The sequence below is a fragment of the Poecilia reticulata genome, linkage group LG15, assembly GCF_000633615.1.
Source record: "Poecilia reticulata strain Guanapo linkage group LG15, Guppy_female_1.0+MT, whole genome shotgun sequence".
NCBI classification, from domain to species: Eukaryota; Metazoa; Chordata; class Actinopteri; order Cyprinodontiformes; family Poeciliidae; genus Poecilia; species Poecilia reticulata.
This window is the reverse complement of record NC_024345.1, coordinates 28,662,059-28,673,533: the sequence shown is the minus strand read 5'-3', so window position 1 is coordinate 28,673,533 and position 11,475 is coordinate 28,662,059. Positions and strand designations below refer to the sequence as shown.

Here is an 11,475-nt window from a genome sequence, read left to right as displayed (position 1 = left end):
TGATCCGGATGATGGTGCCTCAACCTTTCGCTCTTTTCCTCCCTTTGCTTCACTCAGAACCGGTACTGTCATGCAAACTTTTCTGGAATTTTGCAGAGAGTAAATTTAGCTGCTGTTTCTTGTAATCTTTGTTCAGTGGAAGAGAGAAAAAAAAAAAGTCCTTGGCACTCTCTGCTTGTTTCTCAACAAAGCTCGGCTTCACATCCTGCATGGGAGCTGCCCAGGAAAACCACAGGCCATTGAGTAACTCCTCTGTGTCGGAGAACTAGCTCAGGGGCATCCGCTGATCCCAGCCCCGCCACTTCGCTCTTATCTAACCAGTTTTTCCAGAAGAAGCTGACACAAGTCTGTGCTTTGTCTGCTACTGACTGTAAACTGAAGACGTTTGGCTGCTGATAAGAAAAGTAAGTACTGGTAAAGATCACCGAGGTTATCCCTCAGTCTACCAGTTTGTTTTCATTCCTGTTAACGATGAGGCTAAGTGACTTTTACATCCCACCCAGTTTCTTCCAGCATCTTGAACAGAAACACAATAAACTTGCAGAAACGCAAAGCAAATCTTATCAGATTTTAGGAGCAAAGCTGCTGCTAAAGCAACATTCCTCAATTCATCTTGATAATATTTGGTATTACTTTAAAAATGCCTGTAATTTTTACACATGTATAAAGTAATTTAAAGAATAGCCTGGATAAATAGTTATGAAAGCTCAAAATAATGTTTGATTTTGGCTTTTCTTGTTTATATAATTAGTAATATAAAAAGTTTTGCATGTCCAAAGTGGTAACTTCTCTTCGTATTCCAGGTTATCAGACAGAAAACAGAGAGGAGTAATTTATTTTACAAACAGCATCACTTCTTTTAGTAACGTAACTTGAATTTAACTTTGATTAATCAATTGAAAAGATTTTTTTCTCTACATAACAAAGTTCTGGGTGGAACCTTTGTATGCATTCGTTTCTGGTACAACCATAAATCTGACGCACAAGCAACATTTGAAAACAGCAGCTAGTTAATGGTGTTCATCCTCAATAACAGTTGGACAGTAACTAATTTCATTTACTTGAGTAACTTTTTTGGGAAAAAAATTACTTTTAGGAGTATTTTTACTTTTTACTTTTACTTAATTTTATTACGTGTGTAAACTTTCTGGAAACTTTAGCCTCTGTGAGTAACTTCACTGAATGAAGAACAAATTTATTTTAACCAAAAATAAATATATATTAAAAAATTGAAATTGATCTGGAAAAATGTTATTTTAATTGCATGAATTACTTTCATTTGACCTACAAAATACCAAAATCTGCAGCTCTTAACCGACACCATTTAATCTGAAAGTTTAGACATGATTTTAGGTTTAATGATCCACCTGCGGTGAGGTTTGTGTCACTGCTCTGCAGCAGTTTGTGACTTGTTTTGTTTTATGGGGATAAAGAAGAACATGCTGAGCGTTTTAATCACATTCATGTCTTTTCGTCATTAGCAGATGACGAAAAGACCAAAACGTAAACTCTGCTAAAATGAGCCCCAAAAACAAACAAGTTCTTCTTTTACCAGAGAGTTTTGGAATCAGCGTTGTATAAACAGTTAAATGTGTGAGTGTGWGTGTGTGTGTGTGTGTGTGTGTGTGTGTGTGTGTGTGTGKGKGTGTGTGTGTGTGTGKGKGTGTGTGTGTGTGGGAACAATGTGGTCATTTATGGAGTGATCACCACAGTCCTCACCAACAGCCTTCAACACATTAACCACGTGACTGTTAACATGTAACCGAGCGGTGAATCATTGCGTGCTAAGCTCATGTTCTCGCCCTTTGACCTCATCATTTTAACCTGAAATACTGAAAATCTGACTGTGGTCAGGCTGAAAACGAAGCGTTGCTAAAGTTTTCACATCCATCGAGCTGCTACACGTCGGGTTTGGTTAAAACCACAGACACTCAAAGTATTTTATCTACATTTTGGGTGATAAACATAATTGTCAGTGCAGTGGCTAGCACTGATGCTTTAAGTGCTTCAAATTAATTTTTACCACTCATAAATATGTACATGTTTCTTTTTTTATGTTTGAGCTACGACTTTTTACAGTCAACTTGTGCTGGCTTGAAATTTCTCCTTGAAGGGAAAACAATAGAAATGATACGAGTCAACTAGGACTGAATCGATTAATCGATTCTTGAAATAAATGTCAACCAATTTAGTAATCGATTAATCGATACAATGCAAAAATACACTTTGGTCTAGTTTCTAGTGCAAATATCTTATTTTTGTCTCGTTTCAAGTTTACTAACTTACAAGTAACTTTACAGCAAGATATAGGAGTCAATAATTTCTTAATATTGATGAAAAATGATTTGCTCCAATGGCAGATTATTTCACTTATATAAGAAAAATAATCTCAGTGGAACTGGAACTTTTATAGATTATAAAAGGTATTTTTAATATTTTAATATACACTGCAAGAACACGAAATCCTACCAAGTATTTAATCTAGTTTTAGTGCAAATGTCATATTTCAAGACAAAACTAACTTTTCAGTAAGACATAGGAGCTTGTTTTGAGTAAATAATTTCTTAAGGAAAGTACTAGTTCGACTGGCAGATTATTTCCTATAAAATTAAATAATCTGCCAGTGGAATTAGTAAATTTTCATCAATATTAAGGAATTATTTACTTAAAATAATCTACTTTATCTCGCTGCAAGGTTACTAGTAAGTTAGTTTTGTCTTATTTCAAGTGTACCAAGATATATGCACTAAAAACTAGACCAAAAATACTTAGTAAGATTTTGTGTTTTTGCAGTGTACGTGACATTTATAACTAGAATCAGACCAATAAACAGAAAATGAATTAGTACAGGAATGTGAACTTTATGAAAAATATGTTTAAAAGTACTTTTAATCAGACAAAACAAGACTCACACACTAACTGTTTATGAGTAGAATCAGTCCTGACCTTTGACCTGATTCCAGTGACCTTTGCCCCACTGAGCCTGTGATGTCACCTCGATCCAGAAAAGGCTGAGCTGGGAATAAAAAGGCAGCACCAGGATCCCGAGTCCAGCAGAATAATTACATGAATGAGGGAGGGAATCAGGAAATAGCTTTTTGGTTTGGGAAACTGAGGAGTTGGATGGAGCGCTGCCATGTGCTAAATGAAAACAGGATTCAGAGAAAAAAAACAAAAAAAACAAGAAAACGGGGGCGAGGGTGAATCACAGAGTGTGAGAGAACACAGATGAGGCCAAAACGTGTGTTTTACAACGGGGAGGGGGCTGCAGGTTAGCCAGGGTCAACTGGGGGGGCGTCCCGCTCCCCACCCAGCTTCCTCCTCCTCCTCCTCCTCTTCTTCCTCGCAGGTTTCATTCGGATCTTCCCAATCACGGTTTTTATTGCAGGAAATTTCTGCCACACCGCATCGCGTGAGCTGGAGGAGCGCTCCATTCTTAGCCCGGGCGCCGCTGAGTGCCAGGGGTACGTGGAGCCTGGCAGCGCGAAGGTTACGCAGCGAGAGGAGGGGTGCACTGCAGAAACAAAATCTGACCAAGGACTGCTGGTCCAGCTTCCACTGCTGATGTCCTACAGAACCTGAACCTAACTTACAACTAGAACTGAAACGATTAATCGCCTTAATCGTGATTAATCGATTATTAAAATAACAGTAGACTAATTTAGTTTTAAAAAAACGTGTGTGTGTTGTTTGCTAGTCACAAAAACAGTAAGAGTTTCTGAATCTGAGTCTAGAGAAACTTGAAAGACTAGAGCTGAAACGATTAATCATGATTAATCAATTAGGGAAATAATTGTAGACTAATTTAGCAACCGATTACTCATTAACTGAAGTATACAGACTCAAAAAAAGGCAATTTGCTGAAAAAGGCAACATATCCAGAGCCATAATTAAGCTATATATATATATATATATACATATATGTAAATGTTTAGCCAAATTTTATCAAGTTGTAGTTTTAGTCTCACCTGGATCAGATTTTCTAAAGGAATGCTGTTTTATGCAATAAAATGTTTATTTTCTTATTTAAAGTGGCTATTTGCATTTAACCACTAACCTAAAAGTGGTAAAATGAAAAATCAGAATGTGCCTTTCTTATCCAATTAATCGATGAATCGTCAGAATAATCGATAAAATAACTGATTACTAAATAATCATTAGTTGCAGCTCTACTTGCATGTAGCTTTATAGGAAGATTTAGGACCTTATTTTAAGTAAATAATTCCTTAATATTGATGATAAAGTACTAGTTCCTCTAGCAGATCATTTCATTTTCCCCATGTTATAAGTGAAATAATCTGCCAATGGAACTAGAGCTTTTTCATGAATGTTAAGGATTTTTTTTCTCTAGTATCTTGTGCAAATATCTTGATACACTTCAATTAAGGTGAGATTAAATTACAAGCAACTTTACAGCAAAACATGGGCGCTTGATTTAAGCTAATTATCACAAGTTACTCTTGCGGTTGGGAAAAATGTTTTCTTCTGTACTCAAGAATTATTGACTTAAAACAAGCTTCTGTACTTTACTGAAAAGTTACTTGTAATTCTTTTAGTCTTAATTCAAGCGTGCTAAGATATTTCCACTAGAATCCAGACCAAAACTCTTGGTCAGACTTTGTGTTTTTGCAGTGCGGACCTGCCAGGCAGCTCTGATCCAAGTGGCCACGCCTTTTTCTCTGGTAACGGAGGGAATTCAGAGGAAGAAGGTAAAAACGAACCACCAGCACTGCCCTCTCACCAACACCCAACCTTTACGCCCCCTCCTCCTCGCTCCAGGCTGGGCTTTCATCTGAAAAAGAGGCGGGCGCTTTTGGGGCTTGTGGTTTTTATTGAAATAATATTTTCTGTACTCTGCTGCTTCTCTGGCTCTGTTCTCCCTTAACAACGGGCATTATTTTTAGCCTCTGTGTCGAGTTCGGTCATTTCCTGCTGCAGAAAAGACTCGACCACAAGCAGACTCAAACACTGAGAGGCTTTCTGCTCTGCCTACCGAACTCACAATGTTCCCCGTACGAGCCGCCCCCTCTCTCTACGCAAAAATGTAAATACTCACTTTTTTCAGAACCTACACAATCTAGATTAAGCAATCTATGTGGTTGAATAACATACCACAGTGTTTAAAAGAAACGCTGGACTTGAGACTACACAGATTCATCAACACACCCAGGAACAGAGATGGGTGGTAACTAGTTACATTTACCCAGCTACAATTACTTTAGTACGTTTTTTTTGGGAAAAAAATACTTTTTGGAGGATTTGTACTGTTTTATTTTGCTAGAATAACTTTCTTATAAAGTATTTCTACTTTTACTCTTAAATTTCTGGATTTCATACCTACTGAATAAAAAACAGACATGTTTTAACTAAATATTTACCAACTATTTTTTTCTTATTTCTATTGCAATTATCTTAGTACACTTTAAATAAGACAAATTAACTTACAAGTAACTTTCCAGAAAGATATAGGAACTTATTTTAAGTCAATAATTCCTTAATATTGATGACAAAGTTCTAGTTCCACCAGCAGATTGTTCAATTTATTTCAAAATCGTTACCTAGCAACGCCAGCCAAGCCCAGCCGGTCGCCTAGCAACCCAGTTCTAGTTCTACTGGCAGATTATTTCACTTATAACATGGGAAAAAAAGATTTAAGAGGAATAATCTGCCAATGGAGCTAGTACTTATATATATATTTCCTTAAAACAGGCTCACTGGTAAACTAACCCTACAGTTTCACTGTAGGATTAATTCATTTATGTGGAAAATGTCTTTTAGAAGTGAAAAAATTTCAAAATAAAAAATTAAGGATTATTGATTTAAAACTAGCTCTCATATCTTGCTGAAAAGTTACTTCTAAGTTAGTTTTGTCTTATTTAAAGTGAACTAAGTTATTCACACACAAAAAAAAATAGACCGAAAATATTTGGTAAGATTTTGTGTTTGGTCATTTTCATTCCAGTTCACAGTTAGTAACTATTTGCACTGATGTGTTGTGTAAAACCCCAATAAAACACATTGAGTTCTGTGGAAAGAGAAGATACTTTTCCCACAATGTTCAGCACTCCAGTCCTGCTCGGGTTGCCTGGTTGAGTCACGCAGGGATCATGAGAGTCATAGTTAGGAAACCAAGGTGTGGAGAGAGATGTAGAAAGACGATAATTATACCTTAGCTCTGCTCCCTCCCTCCTCCAGGTCGTCCCTGTGTAACAGTAGATAATCTTCCAGCTATCATGTCTAGGAGCGCCCCGGAGGACCGCAGGAGGCCGGCGGAGCCAGCAAAATACTGTCGAGGGGGAAAGCGGACACCGCCGAGGGGAGTCTGGAGGAGGACAGCTCTCAGAAATCTGCCTCGCCAGACAGTCAAATCTCACAGACCGCAGTCGGGGCAAGCTTCCACACGCCACCGTGATCTCAATCACTCAATAACCCAGCTGACACGCTTAAATTAAAGTGGAACACACAAAGCGACGGTGCGTTTTGCTGCTTTAGTTTTATCGCCTTTGCATGGGCAGCACCAGGGGACAACCTGTCCAGCTCCGGCCCGTCTGCGTTGGCTTCGTGTCTTTAGCTGGGCGAGATGAGATTCCCAGCGTGGGGAGTAATATCGCCTTGGAGATGCGTTGAGTTTCATCAGAAAAGAACACAGAGTACCATGCAGGGCGGAGCTGCTGAGTCATAATGGTTCCCACTTCATCCAGCGCGCCAGCCCAAACTCTGCAGGACAGACGGGAAGATTTCAGGTTGTAAAACACCTGAGCAGCAGGTGTGGCGAGCAGGTCAAGGCACATCAAGCAAGCAAAACGACGAAAAACATCCAAATCATAGTTGTAATGGTTGAAAAGGATGAGAAAACAGGACAGAGACACAATGCCAACTTAAACTTTAGAGTAAAAATCCAGATTTTCTTTGAAAGCATTATTTTTTTGGTCATTTTTGTTTGGTCTGTTTTGTATAACATCTATCTATCCATTGTAGAAAGTACATTTCCACCAAAAAAACTAATACATTTTGAGATTACAAATAAACCAAAACAATAAACATTTTATTGACCAGAATATAAAATCACAGTTCTGTTTAAAACCTGTTTACCGACAAACGTGTTTTAATGCAAAGTGTCAATATTTTTAAGGGCTGCAACAAATGATTATTTTAGTTATTGATTATTCTGAAGGTTAATTCATTAATCATATAAAAATTGACACATTCTGCAGATTTATCATTAAGCTACTTAAGCATTTTTATACAATGTGAGAAATACATTACAATATGCAAATAGCAAATAATTAAATTACTTTTTAAAATAAGAAAATTAACATTTTATTGCCTAAAATATATTGCAGTATTCCTGTAGTAAATCTGAACTGCGTGTAGCTAATAAAACTTGATGAGCTTTGGCTAAAACATGTTTTAATCTTAAATGAAAAATGTATACCTTTTTAAGTGTTGCAACTAACAATTATTTTAGTTATCATTGTATTGAAAATTTATGATTAATCGTATTTAAAAAGTGGTACGTTCTACAGATTTTTCACATAACACTGAAGCTTTTTTATACAATATAAGAAATACATTAAAATATGCAAAAAAATAATTCATTTTTTAAAATGAGAAAATAAGCATTTTATTGCTCAAAATGCAATGACAGTAAATTTTAGTAAATTTGAACCAGATCAAGCTAAAACTATGCAACTAGTTCTGACTAAAGCCTATTTGTAGACAAAGGTTTTATTCATCTTAAATGCAAGATGAATATAAATATTGTACAGTATTTTGTGTATTACTTCTTTCAGTTGTTCTTTCAGTTGTTTTTATCAGCAAATTTTCTTTTTCTGAGTCTATGTTAAAGTTAACAATTAATCGATTACTAAATTAGTTGACGGTTGAGTAATCAATTAATCACGATTAATCCAATTAATCGTGATTAATCCCTAGTCTTTTATATTTCTCTGGACTCAGATTCAGCAATGTTTTTCTGCTCTTTTACTGTTTTTGTAATAAGCCAGCATGGGCTCTTCAGTCATATAAAAATCTGATGGCCAACTAACAACACAGACACGTTTTTGTCTAATCTACAGATTTTTTAAAATGAACCCTTTAAGCCTTTTGTTCATATAAAACAATGAAAGATGCAAATAAACATCCATCCATTTTCTTGGCTTGGGAGGGTTGCTGGTGCCTCTCCAGCTAACGTTTTGGGCGGGGTCACCCTGGACAGGTCGCCAGTCTGTCGCAGGGCAACACAGAGACACACAACCATGCACACACACACTCACACCTAGGGGCAATTTGGAGAGGCCAATTATCCTGACAGTCATGTTTTTGGAMCKGTGGGAGGAAACCGGAGTACCTGGAGAAAACCCACCATGCACAGGGAGAACATGCAAACTCCATGCAGAAAGACCGGGGCTGGGAATCGAACCCAGGACCTTCTTGCTGCAAGGCAACAGCTCTACCAACTGCGCCACTGTGCAGCCCTGCAAATAAACAAATAATTAAAATTATTTTTAAGTAAAAAATATACATTTTTTTAATTGCCTTAAATGCAATAGCATTCCTCTAGTGAATTTGAACCAAGTTAAAACTGCCACTCGAGGAGTTTTTGGCTTACAGACAAAGATGTTTTTAATCTTAACTGCAAAATGTTTATATTTTTTGAACAGTTTTGGCTTAACTCCTGCTCTGAATACGTTGCTTTTTTTGTTGCTTTTTTGATTCTTTATTAACCCTTTGCAACTACGTCACTTAATCATTAAAGGCGCCATGACGGAGATAGGAAGTGAGGGACGACAGTATTGAATAGGACAGCCGAAAATGTTTTCCAAAGTTATTTTTGCCAGTTTATTCATGGCTTCTACTTGTTTGAGTCCAACTAATTTATCTGTGAACGTAACACCTGGTTGGGGCTCATGGACGGCGGTATTTACAGAAGTTGGAAGCAGCTAGCTTAGAAACCGACCCGTACCTCCTCCTTCCTGACGTGTTGATCAAATTATCGACTTTGACTGAATTCATACCACATGATTTATATCACTATGTCATAAACGGTGTTTCCCCTTTATGCTGGAGCAGCATTAAAATCACAAAAGACGAGATGCTAACCTTTTTTTTTATGCATGTTAGGTTACGGTGCGGCATTGTCTCCATGGTTACCAATCATTGGACACACCTTCCACATAACGCGATATTTAATATCTTTCTAATCATACTTACTTATAAAACATATGAACGTTAATCTTCTTACCTTGTAAAATGTGTTTCTCTGCAAATCCGCGGTTACACCGAGGGCTGACAGTCTTTATGGTTGACGGCTGATATCCATCACTGCCGCATCTTTCCTCATTAAAAGTTATAAAATAAAATAAGTTTGGTTTGCATCCTTGTCAGTCTGTGCAGCCGCCCGCGCAGCACCCTGCGACCATTTTTAAAGTGAAATCAACTAAATAAAAGCGATATTAGGTTACAGATGTCTGCTATCTGTAACGCATTGGTTGTTTTGACATCCATCATGGCGGAGTTCTGGAGACTGTGACGTCACGTTCAAAGGGTCAATACTTTGAACGTGACGCATTAACGTCACGTTGTCAACTAAATTAGTTGATAATTATTTCAGTAACCGATTAATTGTGATTTATCAGCTTAATCATAAATAATCGTGATTAATCGTTTCAGCCCTAGTCTTTGACATTCCTCTAGACCACAGGTGTCAAACTCCAGTCCTCAAGGGTCACTGCCCTGTAACTTTTGGATGTGCCTCTGCTGCACCACACCTGATTATAATAATTAGGTCATCAGCAAGACTCTGGAGAACTTATCTACACAAGAAGGAGGTAATTAGGCCACTTCAATCCAGTGTTTTGTACCTGTGGCACATCTAAAAACTGCGGGACAGCGGCCCTTGAGGACTGGAGTTTGACACCCCTGCTCTAGACTCAGATTCAGTTCCTTTTTTCTGTTCTTTTTCTGTTTTTGTAACATGACGTCTTGGGCTGTTTACATAAAGATCTGACAAAAATCCAACAAACAACACATACACGTTTCCCCCCCAAGAAAATAATTTTGATCTAACGCTGATGCAGAAGCCTCTCTTCACCCCACATGCTGGATGTTTTTCTCACAGCTGGGCCAGCTTACTGGCTGGATGGGGCGCGGAGGGTGAGCTGGTGGGGGGAGTTGGGTTACATTCCTTCCATTGGGGCTGTCTGTCTGCCAACCAGGTCACTCCCAGTTCAGTCCCGGGAAAATGGGAGGGAAGAATTTCCTCTGTGTCCATACTGGGCCCAGCCGGAGCCACTCAGAGGCAGAGGCCTGTGTGCACCGGGGCACGTGTGCATGCACAACCCCTGAAACTGAGCACCCAGAATAATATGACTTGCATGTTATTTCCTTACACTGTAACAGGCGTTGGGTTCTGCGCAGTGTTTATGTGTGCACACAGGCTCACTGAGTCACATTTTTCATATTTTACCGGTTTCTGCATCGTAGGTTATGGTAATATGACAGGAAGTAGATCAGTGTAACACATCTGATGCTGAATTGTCATAAAGTCTGAACGTGTGTCACTGCATGTTTACTCCTCTTTCCTAAGAGATGTCAATGAATAACCCATCCTGCTGGACAGAGGTGCTTTTTTTGCATAGGCACCTATTTGGGAAGGATTTTTACTCGTATTGTTTACGTTCGGATAGTTGTTAAGATGTAATAACCGTGACAAGCTGCGAGAGAAGGAGGAAATTCAAACCATCTCTTCCTCTACTCCAACATCTTTCTGCTTAGCTTTGCAATCTCTTCCAGAGAGAGATTTAAAGAGGCAAACCCCTGATGGCGTCATCTAGGACATATAACTGTAAAATATTGTCTCTCCTGCCTGAAAATTGAGCTCTCAGCATGTCGTGACATCAACTGTCTTCGGACAGAGGCCTTTATAGATTAGTTGCTAGACTGACTGCTGCTGGAGATTCTTTCTTCCCAGAGCATCACCGTCTGCAACGGCTCTTTGAAGTTACTTGGATTATATGAGTTAGGACGACATTTAATTTCCGTTGGTATTAATAATGTTTTATTATGGTGACCTTGGTTGGGATAGGTCTATACAAAACACGTTCACTGCATTTTTTGCACAAAATGATTCTTAGATAAGGAGATTCTAGTCGGGTCAATTCGGCCTCGAATAAGCAGTTTTGGCCACGCCCCCAAACTCTACATTTACAAATTATACAACTGTACATCTTTGAAAAGCAGAAATGGAGCCTTCTGCACAACCAACAAGAATGCAGGAAGTGGTTTCTGGATTGTAAGTCAACAATAAAACACTTGTCTTTTCCAGCAGCCACTGTAGAGCACATGCAGCGGTAAAACCGGCTGACCAAACCCAGCTTGGGTTGCTAGGTAACGGACTGGGCTTTGGTGAAGTTGCTAGGTAACAGACTGGGCTTTGGTGAAGTTGCTAGGTAACAGACTGGACTTTAGTGAAGT

At 38.5% G+C, this 11,475-nt stretch overlaps 1 long non-coding RNA gene across 1 annotated transcript; it reads right to left on the bottom strand.

The window, feature by feature from the left end:
- Positions 1–6,469: 6,469 nt before the first annotated feature.
- Positions 6,470–9,495, bottom strand: LOC103477338 (uncharacterized). The gene is made up of 2 exons (XR_535628.1): positions 9,245–9,495; positions 6,470–6,717 (listed from the first exon to the last, which is right to left on the bottom strand). It is a non-coding gene; the product is annotated as an uncharacterized LOC103477338 (long non-coding RNA).
- Between the last annotated feature and the right edge of the window lie 1,980 nt (positions 9,496–11,475).